The sequence below is a fragment of the Balaenoptera ricei genome, chromosome 1 (genome assembly GCF_028023285.1).
Source record: "Balaenoptera ricei isolate mBalRic1 chromosome 1, mBalRic1.hap2, whole genome shotgun sequence".
NCBI lineage: Eukaryota > Metazoa > Chordata > Mammalia > Artiodactyla > Balaenopteridae > Balaenoptera > Balaenoptera ricei.
This window is the reverse complement of record NC_082639.1, coordinates 60,963,470-60,981,664: the sequence shown is the minus strand read 5'-3', so window position 1 is coordinate 60,981,664 and position 18,195 is coordinate 60,963,470.

Genomic DNA, 18,195 nt, shown 5'->3' with positions numbered 1-18,195 from the left:
ATTTTATTAAATATTTATAAACCAAAAAAAAATTTTTGTTGCCTGTGAGAAGCATGACAGTGATAAATCATGGGGCTTCTAACAGATTAGAAGGAGGGGAAAAGGAAAATTAGAAGTCCAAAATTTTGAATCTTGGTTCCTGGGAGAACAAGGCCATTATTAGAAACATAAAAATTAAGTGCTGGATTTTAGAGTAAAATGCATACAGTTCCTAACTGCTGCTCACAGGAATGGGGAGGCCTGGAGAATGTGAGCTATGAGGGGTGTCCTATAGGTCAGCACAATCCAGAACAGGGTTCTACCCTAGGTCACAGCAAAAAGCACAGCAAGAGAAAGAGTCCAGATCAATTTGGGGCCCCAAACTGATCTGGACTTTATTTAATGCACCCTATACCCTTCCTGAAAAATCTTCTTTAAAAAATCATACTGCTGAACCATCTCCCCACAAAATATCATCCAAAATAACATGCAAATGGGTAAGTCATAGGGGAGGACAGATGGGAAGTGTTGAGCATAGACTGCAAACCAAACAACTGTAGTAACTGTGGTTCCAAAAGAGACTGCAGAGTCGTAATTCTTGAAAGAAAGGCTGCATGAAGTAAAAAGAGTCATTTGGCAATAAAACATAAAAATCCAACCAAAGCATGGGGTAGGAGAAGGAAGTGGGAAGAAGTGTCAATGTCAGCAGTTGAAACAGTGTGGTAGTGTGGTAGGACTAAAGGACAGATGAAGAGAAAAGAATGATGCACCTGGACCCGATACAGGTGCATATAGGAATTAATATGCGATACATATGTATTTAAAACTAGAGGGGAAGTAAAATTAGGAATTAGCATGTGATACACGCATATTTAAAATTAAAGGGGGATAAATATGTATTTTAAATTCCCAATAAATTGCTTGGGGACAATTAACTAATCTTTTGGAAAATATTAACATGATTTGGTACCATTTAGGAATGACTTCATCTGCACATAGCAGAAGCCCCAACTTACAGCTGCTTAAATAAATTCTAGCTTACCAAAAAGAACTATGGGGATAGCAGTTCAGGACTGATGACAGCTCAGTGGTGTCATTAAAGACCCAGGTTGTTTCTCTTTTCATGCTACCATCATTACTCAGCAAGCTATTGTCCTCATCTTTGTCACCTCAGGATAAAGATGCCTGGGCACCCCATGACCTCGGCCTGTGTTCTAGGCATGAAGAAAGGAAAAAGGCAGAGGGCAGAATGGGCAAACCAGTCACACATTCACCAAACTGTAACAGTGGTGGCATCTGTAACCAGATTATTTTTATCTCTAGTTTTTTGTGTGATCTGAATTTTTCCAAAGATTGTATATTGAATTTTGTCAGAAATAAAATTATGAACCTATTTCCATTTTGCAGAAAGACTAGTCAAGGAAATCATAAGTCTCTTTCAAAAATCAGTAAGCCTCCATTTCTCTGTGATTCTCAGTATCATCTTAAGTTTTATTTTTAGCACAGACCAATTACTAGATTTCTTCTTCTGGAAAATGAGCTGTTCAGAAAACTAACTTTTATGTTCCAAACCCCTGGGAACACAAAAATTATGAGTTATCTTAGTAATAATGCTGAGTCTCTAAGAACTTTATTTAATGCATTTAGGTAAGCTGTGTATTTTCAAGCATGTAATTACAACTACTAAAGATAATTCCCAGCATGATCATCACAGAAGGAGAATATGGGGGGCCAGAAGAGAAAAATCAACCTACAATGAAAAAATCAACCTACTATTTTCAGATTTTGCTTAAATATTCTGTTCTACCCTAGAATATTTTCATTTTTTACCATACAGATGAATATAATTTTTAAGAATTCAGTACAATTATAGAGTTCCAAAAAGGTTACAGGATTCTCGAAAAAAAGAAATGTCTGTGCTTGAGTTAGAAATAAATCTTCACTCTCCCCTAAACTGTAAAATCGTTCTTATGATTAAATTATATGATATACTGAAGATATTAAGCAAGTTAATTATTTCGTAATGTGTAGGCTAGACATACTAACATTGGTGGTAGAAAAGCACTTAAAGTGCAAAGCAAGAAAATGTTATTTAATTTTGGGTGACAGATTTTTTTTCATTCCTGGTTTTCAAAGAACCCAGATAAGCAATTTTCCACATGCCGTTTTCCAAAGAGTTAATACATAGTCCTTTAATAACCATTCTGGACGTCCTCTCAATTCCTAGGAATGATGAAGAGAACAAGCATCCAACCAGGATAACCTCCAGCCCCTAGTGTGCAGCTCAAAGTCATTCCTTGTAATAGAAAGGGATTGAAAACTGCCATTTTGTCTTCCCTTCATTCTTTTCTCCACTGTGGGATTGTGTCTGGTTCATGAAAAAGTGCAATTTGCTACATTAACCAAAGCCAGTTCTGTTATCGCTCTAATAATAGTCTGAATCCTAGCCCTCTACTCAAGAGGTCTGTGCTCTTTAACAAATTATTTAGCATCCTTGGCCCTCAGTTTCCTCACCAGTAAAATAGGTGCCGTTGTGAAAATTAAGAAAGATCATGTTTCATTAGCGCTCTGCGCATAATAACCAGTTAATATATTTTAGCTGTAATATATACTATATAATATGTTATATAATTAAAATCCTATCCATTTTTCAAGATTCCTACATTCTTGTTCGGCTTTCACAATGAAATCCTCACCACTATAATGTAGTCTAAGCAATCTGTCCTTGCTATAAGACATTATCTGTATTATTTGAGGATTTAATTAGATCCTGTTTTACAAGTCACTCCCTAGGTTTCCCATGTTCTCCCAGGAGGAGACCTTGTCCTACAGGGTCTGATGGCTTGCCCTAATCCTGACCAAAGTAGAATAAGTAAATGCTGCAAACCAACACCCCCTGTGGTCTGGAGTCATTCTGTGCTCTGTACGTTGTATAAATGGATGAGCTCCATCCATACAGCTTGCTTCTCCACCAAGTAGGTTTCCTTCTGGTTTAGGCCTCAGTTTCTTTGCATGTAAACCCAGGTGTCCAGACACCAGCATCTTTCCCTGAACCCAGCCTCCTTGGTTTACATCTCTCATGATCTCCTGCCAGTATTGTCCACCCAAAGGGATGAAGTTATTCCTGCTTCCTATCACCACCCCTCTGGCAGAGGTAAGGATTATGTCAAAAATGTACTGATCACTTATGATCAGAATATATATCCAGCAATACCTATTCAAACTTTCCTTGGTTTCTAAATTCCCTTTGGCATATTCCATCCTCCAAATTGGACCTCCCTTGCTATAGATGCCCTGCGATTTCATCATCATAACCTTTGGATACTACCTATTTAACTTGCCCGCAAGCACACGTGAGGCCAAGCCCCCAGCCTGACAAGAGATTGTGACCAAAAGTATTGAGGTTATACAGACCCTTAAGGAGAAGTAACACAGTTTATACTTTATCATAATAAGAAGGCTTTGAGAGTTTTAAAAAGGGAAGTAATGTGATAAGATTTACCTTTTAGGAAGATCGCTCTGAGTGCAGTGTGAAGACATCTGGATGATATCTTTTTATTATAAACATCAAACCAGTTATGAAAGGAAGGAAAAACCTTAAGGGCAGGAAATGTTAACAGAGGTAGAATCAACAGAATTTGATTATTTGAATATGTTATAGGGTAAGAAAAACAGGAAAAGTTAAATAAGTTGCTAAGGTCAAACATCACAGGCATGTTTCTTGCCTCATCAACTTGATTGTATATTTTTTGATGGAAGGAACTAGTTCAAATGTTTTTATGCACAATTTGGTGCCCAGTAAATATGTGTTCAATTAGCCAGTAAAGGATCAAAAAGTCTGCATGTCATCTGTCATAAGCCTTGTCTATAAGGAATTCTCTTATCAAAATCTAGAACCTAGGGGCTTCCCTGGTGATGCAGTGGTTAAGAATCCGCCTGCCAATGCAGGGGACATGGGTTCAAGCCCTGGTCTGGGAAGATCCCACATGCCACAGAGCAACTAATCCCGTGCGCCACAACTACTGAGGCCGTGTGCCACAACTACTGAAGCTTGCATGCCTACAGCCCATGCTCCGCAACAAGAGAAGCCACTGCAATGAGAAGCCTGCGCACCACAATGAAAGAGTAGCCCCCACTCGCCTCAACTAGAGAAAGCCCGCGCACAGCAAAAAAGACCCAAAGCAGCCAAAAATAAATAAAAAATAAATAAATTTATTTTTTAAAAAAATCTAGAACCTACGCTGTGAAGCTATTTTAGCCAGTTTTTCCAAGGTTGCATGTAAAGAAACACTGACAAGAATTGCACAGATGCCTAGAAACTAGAATACCAATTCACTCATAGTTTGGAAGGTAAGATGCTGACTTGATCCTTCTCTATGTTATTAATAATCATTAGAGTTAATTTGGATAGGTACTAATTAAGCTTATTAATTTAAAACAAACAAATTATCTAAGACATCGCAGTTCCCAAAATTTAGTGAGTATCCAAATCACTTGGAAGATTTTTTTAAAATAAGATTGCTAGGCTCAGAGTTTCTGATTCAGTTGGAGTGGAATCCAAGAAATCACTTTGAGAAACACTGCCTTACAATATTTCCAAAACTGATTATAAAAATCACCTACAGTACTTATTAAAAATAAAGATTCCCAAGCCCCACCTCCAATCACCTCTGAATTAGAGGGTTTAGGGAAGGTGTGCAGGGATCTATATTTTTTTTAAGTGCTTCATGTGATTCTTATAATCAGCCAAGTTTGGGAAACGCTGCCTGAGAGCATCCTATGAGGTAGGTACCATTATTATTCTTATTTTACAGAGGGAAAAACAGGATTAGCAAGATTTAGTACTAATAAATGGCAAAGCTCTTAACCCTTCCACTAGAATACTTAAACCATCGTTCATGCTGAAATATAAAACGTTGCTTAAATGGGGGCACTATTGAGTATCTTGGTGACAGGGACTTTAATCTTCTTTATCTCAGTATCTAAAACCTGGCAAGAAGCACACTGAATGGATGGTTAGAACCAAGCCCTGTAAAATAATTCTATGCCTACATAAAATTTAAAAAACAGAGCAGCTAACAACAAACAGACAAAAACCCAATCAGTCAAACAACCAATGAATTGAAGGAAGGAAGAATCATATGACCATTTAAATGAACTGACTGGTTGGACGGAGAAAGACAAATACCATATGATAGCACTTATATGTGGAATCTAAAATATGATACAAATGAACGTATTTACAAAACAGAAACAGACTCACAGACACAGAAAGCAAACTTATGTTTACCAAAGGGGGAAGGGGGTAGAGCAGGGATAAATTAGGAGTTTGGGATTAGCATATACAAACTATATAAAATAGATAAACAACAAGGTCCTACTGTATAGCACAGGGAACTATATTCAATATCCTATAATAAACCATAATGGAAAAGAATATTAAAAAGAATATATACATATTCATATATATTCATATATATATTCATATATATATTCATATATATTCATATATATATATATCACTGAACCACTTTGCTGGACACCAGAAACTAACACAACATTGTAAATCAACTATACTTCAATTTTAAAATTTGAAAAAATAAAATAAATAAACCAACTAGAAGATTAAATCAAAGTTCTCAACCCAGTAACTCTTGGTAGCAGGAAAAAAAAAAAAAAAAAGATATTGACTTTGATGCCAGAAAAGATATTTTACTAAATATTCTATAACTGGTTTGATATTTACAATAAAAAATATTATCCCAATGTTAAAAGCTTAAGAGTGTCTTATAAATTGTTTTACTAGATTATTCCAGGATTTTCAGAAAATGAAATATCACTGTTTGCAGAAGAGCTATTACACATGCAAACTGTTCTTAAAAATGTTTTCTCTGAAATGTTCCACAATGAGATTGAATGACTTTTTAAGTATACAGTATTTAAAATTATTTGAGGGGCTTCCCTGGTGGCGCAGTGGTTGAGAGTCTGCCTGCCAATGCAGGGGACACGGGTTCGAGCCCTGGTCTGGGAAGATCCCACATGCCGCGGAGCAACTAGGCCCGTGAGCCACAATTACTGAGCCTGCGCGTCTGCAGCTCGTGCTCCGCAACAAGAGAGGCCGCGATAGTGAGAGGCCCGCGCACCGCGATGAAGAGTGGCCCCCGCTTGCCACAACTAGAGAAAGCCCTCGCACAGAAACGAAGACCCAACACAGCCAAAAATAAAATAAAAATAAAATAAATTAATAAAATTATTTGATTGTAAACATATGTATATAATAATAGCTAACATTTACAAGTACTCTGTACCTTTTAACACATTTGATCCTCAGAACAAACGTTTGAGGTAGGTACTATTATTTTCATCATTTACAGATGAGGAATTTAGGCCCAGAGGTCACTTAGCCATCAGGTGGAGGAGCCAGGCAATCAACCCAGGTGTCTTAACCACAATGTTAAGCCGTCTCCCATATTTTGAATAAAAAAGAGACATCCTCATTTCACTTACTTATTTGAATCTGCATCTGCAGTTGTTATTATTTGCAATAACAGAAGCAAATTCTAGATGGAATGGGGACAATAAGGAAGAAATAATAAATTGAAGAGTGATCTCCCAAAGGAAGAGGTGCTTAATTGGGGCCATGCCTAAGCAGACAAAGAAGGTATAGGTAGTCATTACAGTTACAGGGGAGAGAAAAACGGCCGCTCATTACTTTTCAAAGAGCAATTCTACAGGAACAAACAAATTCTGCCAAACCATTTTGAAAATTTTCTTAATACAAAGCTTGCTACACTGCTTTCCTTGAGGATCTACTCCAAGGATCATATTACAGGTAGCCCGATGGATTCTGTTTTGTGGTATTCTGTCCCACATTCACCCTTTGGGTTACAGAATTGCAATGTATCAGTAAGTTGAAATCACTGCCTCTCAGAATTGGAGTGGAAATTTGAATGATTCAGATGAATCTGAGAAACTTAAATCTCCAAAACCACTATGCTTCTCTTGCCAGTGAAAGCAGACCTTCCTCCCATCTCCCTTCTCCTGCTTGAAGATCCTGAAATGACCCTACTCAGAGGATGTCAGTTCTCCTCAGTTTCTGATTTCCTGACTGAAAACACATGACATAGGTAGAATAACACTTTAATAATAACAACAGTAATAATAAATTCTGTTAGTTTTACAATGCTAGGTACACAACACATTCATAATCAATATTTGTTGGACGAAGAGTTAGAAGAAGTCTTAGATGAGCCCACTTTGTATCAAACTCCAGATTCTGGTGATGCTTATCATAGAGAGAATCTAATAGGCTCCAAGATTATCTTCCTAAGCTTATTTTTCTAAGTCTAATCTGATTAAAGAGAAGACAGTTAAACTAAATTTATAAATGTAAAATGTCCTTCTTTCTGAACTAAAGTATTCTCCACTTCCTATTAATAAAAATAAGAATGAAGGACAGATTTTCCTAACACAAGAAAAGCCCTAAAGTAAAATTTATTAATTCTACCCCCAAGAGCTTTTTATTTTTTCAAATTTTTTTTTATTTTTGTCTAAGTAATACATAAATATAATTCAAAAATAAAATGAGATGAACAGACTCAAAGAAAAGCAACAATCTTCTGTCTTATCTCTCCTCACATATGCATCTTACTCTCTAAGGGGAAACACTTGCCAAGTCCTTGCACTATTTATTCTGGCGGTTCATATCAAATCTGGAAATAATATCTGCAGGCTGCTATTATTTAATTAGCTATTTTTAATTTTATTTATTCACTACTATAATGTGCGGGTATTTAACTCTCTTGCTCCACCCTCCATCTCTTCTTCATCTTTCTTCCAACACAGTTGTATAAAGTCTCATTTAAATCGTTAACATCTGTTTACACTTTTAGGAATTTGCGAAGCCAAGAAGTTTACAGTGATTATATTTCCTTTCCTGTACAGATTTCCTGAGTTTTTCTTTCCTTCATAAGATTTATTTTTAATAATAATTTTCCTTTTTGTAAGATTCAATAGAGCAGATCCTCTATGAAATTTTTCCAGAGACCTCCTCTTGGAATCTTCTATTTTCCTAGAGCAAACCAGGCTGTTTCTCAGACTTATTTCATGATTATCATCCTAAGGATTTTCTCAGACTGCACTTCTGGATCCCATTCTTCCTCCTATTAGTTTATTTCTTCATTTTACTAGAGTATATCAAATTTCATTGAGAAATAAAAATTTTGTGGGCAAATAACACTTTTGCATACCTAAAAATGCTTTTGATCCACTCTCTGCTTGAATTACAGGATGACTGAGCATAGAATACTTAGTTGAAAGTCATCTTTTTCTTAAACTTCTGAAGATTATATCACTGCTATGTCCCTAGCATCTCTTAGAACAATTCCTGGCATCTATTTGGCATTCAATAGATATTTGTTGAAAACACGAATGGATGAATGTAATACTTTTTCAAAACTTTTTAATTCTCTTCTGTTTCCCGCCATATTTCTGTCTTTACTTTTCTCTTTCATTGCTGAAGTCCCCCCACCCCAAATATATAACAATCTTCTTTTGCCTATTCACATGTAAGAAAGAGGCTCTGAAAAGCTGTTTGAGGTACTATCCACATGAGTGGTTCTCAAAATATGGTTCTCAGCATCATCTGGGAACCTGTTAAAAAGGCAAGTTCCCTGGCTTCATCCGAAACTTAGTGAATCAGAAATTCAAAACATGAGACCTCTGTGTTTTAAGGAAACCTCCAAGTGATCCTAAAAGTTTGAGAATCACGTAGGTAGGGCCAAGGCTGGCAGCCACTGCTTTTGAGTTACTTGGAGGGGAGCGAGCATTTATGCAGGGAGATCATTTCTATGGGACTGTTTAATTTCTTCAGGGAAGAAATCTTGGGTCTCCTGCCCAGAGGATAAATATCTAACAGCTAGTGTTCTGCTGGATAGTTGAGAGTGGGACACAATGACCCAAGCCTCTCATATGATAAGATGAACAAAGTGATTCTTAGATCACTAGAACTGCTGTAATTTTTGAACAAGGAGCTCTGGTTCCAATTCTCAAAGAGATCTGGCTGTTTTGACCACTAGTTAAGTTTTCTGTATCTCCTTTCTTAGACATGTGTACTTTCCATAAACTCTCATCACCTGAGGTCACCTGAGTGTGTCTCTGCTTTAACCAATCTGCAAGAAGCGGTCAAACACAGTTTGAAATTATCAGTACTTGGCATGATATTCACTCTTTGAATTACTTGCAACTCAAAAAACCAAGCAAGTGTGGTGCAAAAGCTTGGAAAACAACAAAATTATTCCAGCTCTTCACTTTAGAAAGTACATTTCCTATATTTCCCTCTAAGACCACTAGGTGGCACTTTCTGCTCTGTTTATAATAACTATTGACACATGTCCTTTGGGACAAACCATTAATGGAGTTCCTTTTGGCACCTCCTCAAGATCTTGCCAGAGAAAGGTTGAACTTTGGTGATTCAGTTAGCCTTTGGGGGCTCATTCAATTAGTTATGCTGTATTAGTAAAGAGTTGAATAATGCCTTGTAATTGTCCACCACTCCATCACAAGTTGCCTTTATTTTGACTTTGCCCAGAGGGAAATCTCCTGGTTCATTGCCTCTGATAAACATTTACTACAACCTCTCTCCATCCTAAGCTGAATCAGGAGCCCCTCCTCAGTGCTCTGCATTCCACTCTCATGGCATTCACCACACTGTCTTAGAATTATCTTTCTGGGAGTTATATCCTCCTTAAAGCGTGAAGCTGTGTTGTAATCATTTCTATATCCTATTTTTATGGAGCACATTTCCATAGTGCACAATGGAGGTCTAGTTAGATTTTCATTTGGAAAGCAATACGGGTTCTTAATTATTTAATCAGAATCTTTTAATATTCATTCTTTTTTCTTAAGAAGTCAGCAATCCAATTAATTTATGAAGTACATTACAAAGTAACACTAGTTAATATAGGGTGGGACTGGGCAAGAAAAGACAGACTTCCTGGAATGGTGGAGATGGCCGGAAACCGACTTGGATTTGCATAAGTGGTGGTTATTTGGTTGCTTCCTGTGCTCTAAAATGTCATGGGGTCTCTTAAAATGTATGAGTTTGGTCACTTGGGCTTTTTCCTTAAAACCTCACCTTATGTCACTAATTCATATTTCACTTAAATGACATGCATTTTCATAAGATGAAGCAGGGCAAAACTGTCATACAGTTGCTACAGTTTTCCAAAAAATTCAACAACAATTGAAAGGTCAGGTATACAAATTATAGTCACTGGCATACAAATTATCACACAATGGCAGCTTCACAAGGTAAATATTAATGTGCTTCCTTTGAATTTCAGCAGGTTGTCTATGATTGGATTTGAGTCTTTTAGCTATTTTTATGGAAATGTATAGAGGCATTCTAAGCAGAGGTAGTAAAACCTGATCTCAATAGAAAAGAGGAATTTTACAATGGATGATTTTTTTAACATCTCAGAGAATGAACTGTAAACAAAACTGACCAGGTGTTCAAATATGAAGAGAAAATATTATTAATGACCCTATCTATGTCTTGTCAGATGAAAAATGCTGGGCCTGTCTGAAGAGATACTAAAGCAACACAAGACAGTAAAGAGTGTTCTTGCTCGGCCAGAAAAATCCCCGCTTTCAGTGTATAAAAATGTGTGAAAGTGACCCAGAAAAGATTCTCTCACTGGAAAGTAGCCCAGCTTTCTGCTTCTTACGCCAGCTTCCAGGCAGTCTGACAGCAAGACTAGACAAGAACCAGAACCGAACAGGGGAGAAAAGACAATGAAGAATGTGAGTGATCAGGACCTTACTTCTGTTTATATGAAACCTCCCTTCATCAAGTGCTTCTCAACGGTTTGTCTAGTATGAACCCAGAAAAAGTAAAACTGCGTAAAATAAACTCCTTATTTGGTTTCAATCATATCTTCCCTAAGAGGCATAAACAGGCAGATTTAAATGTCATTTTATTTCATTTCCCTGCCTTGTGTTGTTTGCAGGGGATGCAATGGACCGTATAATCCCCATTCTGGGATGGATCTCGGTCTCCTAAATGACAGGGACATCTGTGTCTTTCCGTTGTAAGAGTCAGAAAGCCCGTAAGCCATGGGTTCAAGTTCAGGTGCTGACATGATTTTGAGACTTGGGCAAGTCATTCTATGAGCTTTGATATCTCCTAAAATAGTAATAATGGGGAAAACTATTTCACAGGACTGCCGCATGAGTCAGAAAAAGTAATACAAATAACAGCCAAAATTTGTAATCTTAGAATAAATATCTAAAGAGTCATTGTTCACTGAGAGTTGGAATTACAGGCTGCACCAACTGCCTTAGTCAAAGAAACTCTTTGACAACTTTTCAGAGAACTGGAAAAAATAGGAGAAAAGAAATAAGCTTAATTGGATTCAGTTCTAAGTCTAATTAATGTGCCCAAGAAAAGATAGGCATATTCTGGCAACAAAAGTCACAAAGATCCAGTGTCTTGTCGGGGGTGGGAGGTGGGGAGGGAATAAGATACACTGAAGATCTGGACTTTCTATTCAAACCGTATGCCATCAGGTGTGCATTCTTAAAACCTGGCTCATAAATCTTCTTCAGAATGCCTTAAGCCTCACCCTCTAGTCACATCCATCTCTCAGAGTGGAAAAAAATTTGTCCTTTGCTTTGGATGTGTCAAAAATAGAACATGTATACCTATTCCTTCAAACTGCAGTGCACTAATACATGTATTGTAATCATGTGGAAAGGCATTTAAAATGTTTTGTTGTTTGTAACATTTTATTTAGTAATCATAATTATATTTTATTTTGGAAATGTATGTGTGTAGACTTTCTCATGTATACCGTTTTGACAATGACAGGAAACATCCCTGCCAGGTCCTCTGTTTTGGAACTAAGCCAATGAAGCAGACAGGAGTAAATCTATTTTCTCCCTCAATATCATCTCACATTTTAATGTAAATGATCAAGTCTGACACTTCAACAGCCAATACAATAAATTCAGACAGTGTGTGTTATTGGTGTGAAAATTCAAGAACTAAAGGGTTAACCTCTGAAAACTGTCTCTTACCTATTCAGTTTACTTAACCTCTTGCAGTGAGCAGAAATAATTCAGTTATTCCTAATGTCATCTGTCTAAGGATTAATTCAGAGTAGAGCTAAGGACCTCTGCAGCTTGAGCAATTTCTCTCCTCAGTATGACCTGAGGATACCTCTTTTCCACCATAAGAAATTGCAATGCTAGCCACATGAAATATACTAATAACTCCCATCATTTTCAAATGTCCCAAATTTATACCAGCATTCAAAGAGCAATTTTATTTTATTTATTTTTTAAAAAATATTTATTTATTTAGGCTGCGCCAAGTCTTAGTTGCAGCATGCAGACTCTTAGTTGTGGCATGTGTGCAGGATCTCGTTCCCTGACCAGGGATCGAACCCAGGCCCCCTGCATTGGGGCCGCAGAGTCTTACCCACTGGACCACCAGGGATGTCCTGAAAGAGCAATTTTAAATAACAGTTATCCCTTTGCAGAAGGCTATCCTCAAGCACTAGTTCAATTTACTATTGATAAACTTTATGGAAATAGAAATGTCACAAGAAACCTCCTTTCTAACATTAATTTTCATTATTGATGAAAAGTGAGGCATAAAGTACACAATGTTCATTAAAAAACAGCTTGAGTCACACAGAACAGTGCATCACATATTCAGTAAAAATATATTCTTTAATAGATTCCATTAGATGCAATGATCTGAGTTACCTACTGCAATTCTGATAAAGTTATTTGACATTTCAGAATATAGAATTTCTACAATAGCATGGTATTATAGAAATATATTTGGTCTTTGTCCCTGGTTCTTGGCACACAGCCCCTAAAACACTTGGAACTTTCTAAGTGATAAGAGTGATAGGTATGGCTCTTGTTCTAATGAAGTGACTCTTGGCCCCTAAATAGCTGCAGAAGGGAGGCTGATTGCCAGAAAGACCAAGCCTTGATTAGAAGCTGAGAATTTTCAGCCGTACCTCCCAACTTCCTGGAAAAGGGGAGGGACTGGAAATTGAGTTATCAATCGCCAATGATTTAATCATGCCTGTGTAATGAAATCTCCATAAAAAACCTGAAACAACAGGGTTCAGAGAGCATCCAGGTTGGTGAACACACGGAGGCGCTGAGAGAGTGGCCTGTCCAGAGAGGGCAGCCATCTGCCCTCTCCACACCCTGCCCTGTGCATCTCTTCCATTTGACTGTTCTGTGTTGTATCCTTTTATAATAAACTCGTAATAATATGTGTCTTCCTGAGTTCTGTGAGCAGTTCTAGCAAATTATCAAATCTGAGGAGAGGGTCATGGGAACCCACAATTGATAGCTGGTCAAGTCAGAAGTACAGGTAGCTCAGGACTTGTAAATGGTGTCTAAAGTGGGAACAGTCTTGTGAGATTGAGCCCTTACCTTGTGGGATCTGATACTAACTCCAGTTAGATAGTGTCAGAATTGAATTGTTGGACACCCAGTTGGTGTCCAGAGAGTTGGAGAACTGATTGGTGTGAGAAGAAATACCCCCACACATTTGGTGTCAGAAATGTTATGAGTAAAAATAACAAGTGGTAAAAAAAAAAAGTTTAAGGGAAAATAAATTTTTAATATTTTACAGCTTAAAAATAAAGTTAGAAATAAAAATTTATGTTCATATGAAACCTATACCCAAATGTTCATAAGAACTTTATTTGTAGTAACAAAATACTAGAAACCCCAATATCCTTCAAAGGACAAATGGTTGAGTAGACTTTGGTACATCCATACAATGGAATACTACTCAGCAATAAAAAAGAATGAACTACATGTAGATACATGTGACAACCTAGAAAGTCCTCAAGGGTATTGTGCTGGAAAAAAAAAAAAGTCAACTCCAAAAGTTGTATTCTGGGACTTCCCTGGTGGTCCAGTGGCTAAGACTCCATGCTCCCAATGGCAGGGGCCCGAGTTTGAGCCCTGGTCAGGGAACTAGATCCCACATACCGTGTGGCGTGCCAAAAAAAAAAAAAAAGGTTGTATTCTGTATGATAGCATTTATCTACATTCTCAAAATAACAAAACTACAGCAATGGAGAGCAGATTAGCAGTTTCTCCAGGGCAGGCATGTGGATAGGGGTTGCAAATCCAAAGAGGTAGCATGATTGAGTTCTTTTGTGGTGATGGAACAGTTCTGTATCTTAACTGTGGGGTGGTTTCATGAATCTATACTTGGGATTAAATTGCACAGAACTGCACACACACACAAGAATGCAGGTTAAAAATTGGTGATAGCTAAATAAAGTCTGTACTCTGGTTAACAGAAATGTACCAGTGTCCTGGTTTTGATATTGTACCATAGCAATATATGATGACATCACTGGGGGAAGCTAAGGGGAGGGTACATGAGACTCTGTATCATTTTGTAACGTCCCATGAGGCTACAATTATATCAAAATACAAATTTGAAAAACGTTTTTAAAATAGTTAAAATATTAATATTATTCACATCAACAGAGATTTAAATTTTTATCTTTAGTTTCTCACTAACATTCTCTTTTAATTTTATTAATTTTTAGGAAAAGAGGGTATTTTTTCCCATGTTATCTCAAGATAGCATATGTAGTTATCTTTCCATGAACTATCTCCAATTTCACTTCATTCTGACATGAAAGTAGGATTCAGCATTTCACTGACTCCCTCATTTAAAAAAAAAAAAAGTCTGTTTCACAAGGCATTGTTGAGCAATACAGATTTTACTAAAATTTTCATATGTGAAACATTGCATAATACACAGCAGTTTTACTAATATACATACACATACACACACATCTCCTCTCAAATCAGTGTTCTCCGCTGTCCTTACTTGCTTACAGCCTCTTTTGTACCATGTGTCTCTTACCACTCTTGCACCCATGACTGTGGCCTAGGCTTGGTTCAGTATTAAGTCAATACATACAGATAGTTTTTGGGGTTTTTTTCCACAAGAAGTCCAATCACGTGAAATTTATAATTTTGCTAATACTTAAAAGTTTGTTCAATTTTATTAAAAATTGAATTACTGGAAGGATAATTTTACATGTTACACAATTTTTAGCCAAATCACTAGTTCTGCTCCTCACATTTTCCTACCTTCCAAAAACCAGGATTCCCAACACGTGCCCTTGCTTGTAATTTGTGATAACCTGAGAAATGTAAGCCAATCATCTCTCTTGACCAAATTCTAGTTACTTCTCTTTTGGGGAACAGCTTTGCCATATTATGTGCTACCTCAGCCACTTCTGGAATTAAGGTAACCACATTTCCTCTGTCTTATTTCACACGTAAAGCAGTTATAACTTGTTGATTTATCCATTTAATTTGACAGGAAATATCAAAGTCATAATCATCACACTTAGCATTATATATCTTGCTGAATGTGTATATTCAGAAAGCTAAAATGATAGAATGCTATTTGTTATGTTACTACCTTAACTTTAAAAAATGAGTAAAAAGAAATCATGTATTGGAGAAAATAACAACAGTATTTACTGTACAACGTGGGCTGTTAGACACATTGATTTGTTTGTCAAAAATCTCCTACTTCCTTGAGAAATGTTCTCTCACCTAGGCGGTTACTATAGGAACAGTCATTTTCAGAGCTACTTCATGTTATCTTGTGAAAGCTGATTGTTAGCGTCTCTTCCAAATTCACATTCAGTGCTATCACATTGGGAAAATGGCCGTGGTGAGAGTAGTTATACCTCAGAGATGGCAATCACCACAGATTGGTCCCTCCAGACCCACAAATTCCCCCTTCCACAGCCCTCTGCCCACCTCCCTCACCCCTGCCCTGCTCAGCACACCACTACATTTGGTACACTGTGGCTCTGGTTTGGTCTATAGTTTATACAGAAGTGGATTCCTGACTCCAGCTGAAATCAATCAGTTCTTTTCCTATAACTTGTGAAACTGGAATTGAAAATAAAAGCCAATTTCTCTTCAGTGGCTGAAATAGTAATAAGCAAATCAGGAGATACTGGAGAGAAAGGAAGAATGCTTATTGCTATTTAGCTCAGAAAAACCAAAGACAAAAGGCCTACAAAGAGAGAGAGAATTACAAAATAGATGTACAGAGAGGTGAGCAGAAATGAGAGACGGTGAGATGATTTAGGGATATATAAGCCCTTCTTCTACTTATTCCTTGAAAACATCTGCATTTCTATCCACGGGTTCCATTAAATACTTCATTTTCATTATAACAAATTATTCTTTGTGCTAATTTAATTTAGATAAGATTTCTGACCTTGGCAATCCAGAAGAGTCCTAATATGCGGACCCTCAAATATTCGCTGATTTAATCTGAAGACTTCTCAAAGCCTCTCATTTAGTATGTATATATTTCGAAAGCATAATTTTCACAATAAGAGTTAAACCTCAAAGTACCTTTTGAAATTAACTTGAAACATACACACACACATAACTTGAGAGGAAGAGAACAAATGAATTAAATGCTCAGCAGAATTAAATTTGTGTGCCTGCCTTATACCAGGTGATCAATAAATATGAGAAATTCTTCAATTAAGTCCATGTGCAGTGTTAAGTGGTGTCATATGGACCAAGCTCTTCACTTAAAAACCAAGGAACAAAAATGTTAGAAAACGAACTAAGAATTTGGGTAGCTGGCTTGGTCATTACAACTTGCACAAATATTCTACTAACCCATTGAAAATGAATCTGATTAAAGAAACTCAGTAAATAAAAGTTCATGTTTTGTCCCAGGATCACCATGCTTGTTTGGATCCTGAAGAGTAAGGGGAAGAGCCAAGAGCTCTGAGAGTTGAGTTCTGGTCCCAGACCTACCATTTGCCAATTGTATAATCATGAAAAATTGCCTCACCTTTCTAAGCTTCCACTTCCTCATCTGTAAAATGAAGATAATAACAGCATTTATCCACTGGGCTATAAGGAAACGTCAGACAATTCATGGAACGCTCTTGGCACAGAGTGTAAACAGTCAATAAATGCAATCTACCATAATAATGATATCATTACATTATTGTTTCTATTATTATTATTATCATAATGGAGGTTATTATTATTATAATAATAAGGTTTCTTGTAAGAACCTTTAACTAGTCTCCTTAGATCCAGCCTCACCCACTTCAACTACCCAAACCCTCTTAAACACAATTTCCAAGTTAACATTCTCATGATTTTCCTTCAGCCTTTCCTTCACTGTCCAATTCTAAAATCTCTAATGAGTCACAATTATTCATTGAATAAACTATAATCCCCTAGCCTGGCATCCAAGGTCTTCAGTGTGTAGCCTTAAACTGCCATTCCAGAATTGTTACTATCAGTCTGTGTACCTTATGTATAGTCCTTCTCTATTTGCACTTAGTGTCTGTCTGCCTCCATATTTTGCTCATTCTCACCTTTTCATCAGACATGCAACCATCCTCACAACCCCTGATTTACCTGTTGAAATGTTGCCTGTATTAGTTTTCTATTGCTGCTGAAACAAACTATCACAAATGTCATGGCTTAAACACAAATTTATTATCTTATAGTTCTGTAGGTTAGAAGTCTGATATGGTCTCAACTGGGCTAAAATCACAGTGCCAACACAACTGTGTTCTCTTTTGGAGGCTCTAAAGGAAAATCCATTTTCTTGCCTTTTCCATTGTTTAGAAACCTCCTGCATTCCTTGGCTTGTGGTCCACTTTCTCTGTCTTCAAAGGCAGCAATGTTATATCTCTCTGACTACTTCTATCTCCCATTGTCAAATCACTTTCTGACCACGCACAGCCTCTTCCCATCTCAAAGTCCCTTAACATTAATCACATCAAATTCCCCTTTGCCAGGTAAGGTAACATATTCACAAGTTCAGGGCATTAAGAAATGGACATCTTTTAGGTGTGTGAAAGTGGGCACAGCTGGGTGGGGGGGTGGAATTATTCTGCCTACCATACTTCCCATTCATTTTTAACCTTGGCATTCTAACATACAGTTAGTGGAATGGTAATTGGCAATTAGGTTTAGAGGGTAATTTCAAACATATCAAAATTAAATTTATGCATTTTCTTTGATTCCATGTGACTCCACATCTATGAAATCTATGCCACAGAAATACACATTTATTCACTCAAAAATCCTTATCAAAAGTATATTATACCCCAAGTTTTTTTCTAGTTTCTAGGAATAAAGAGAAAG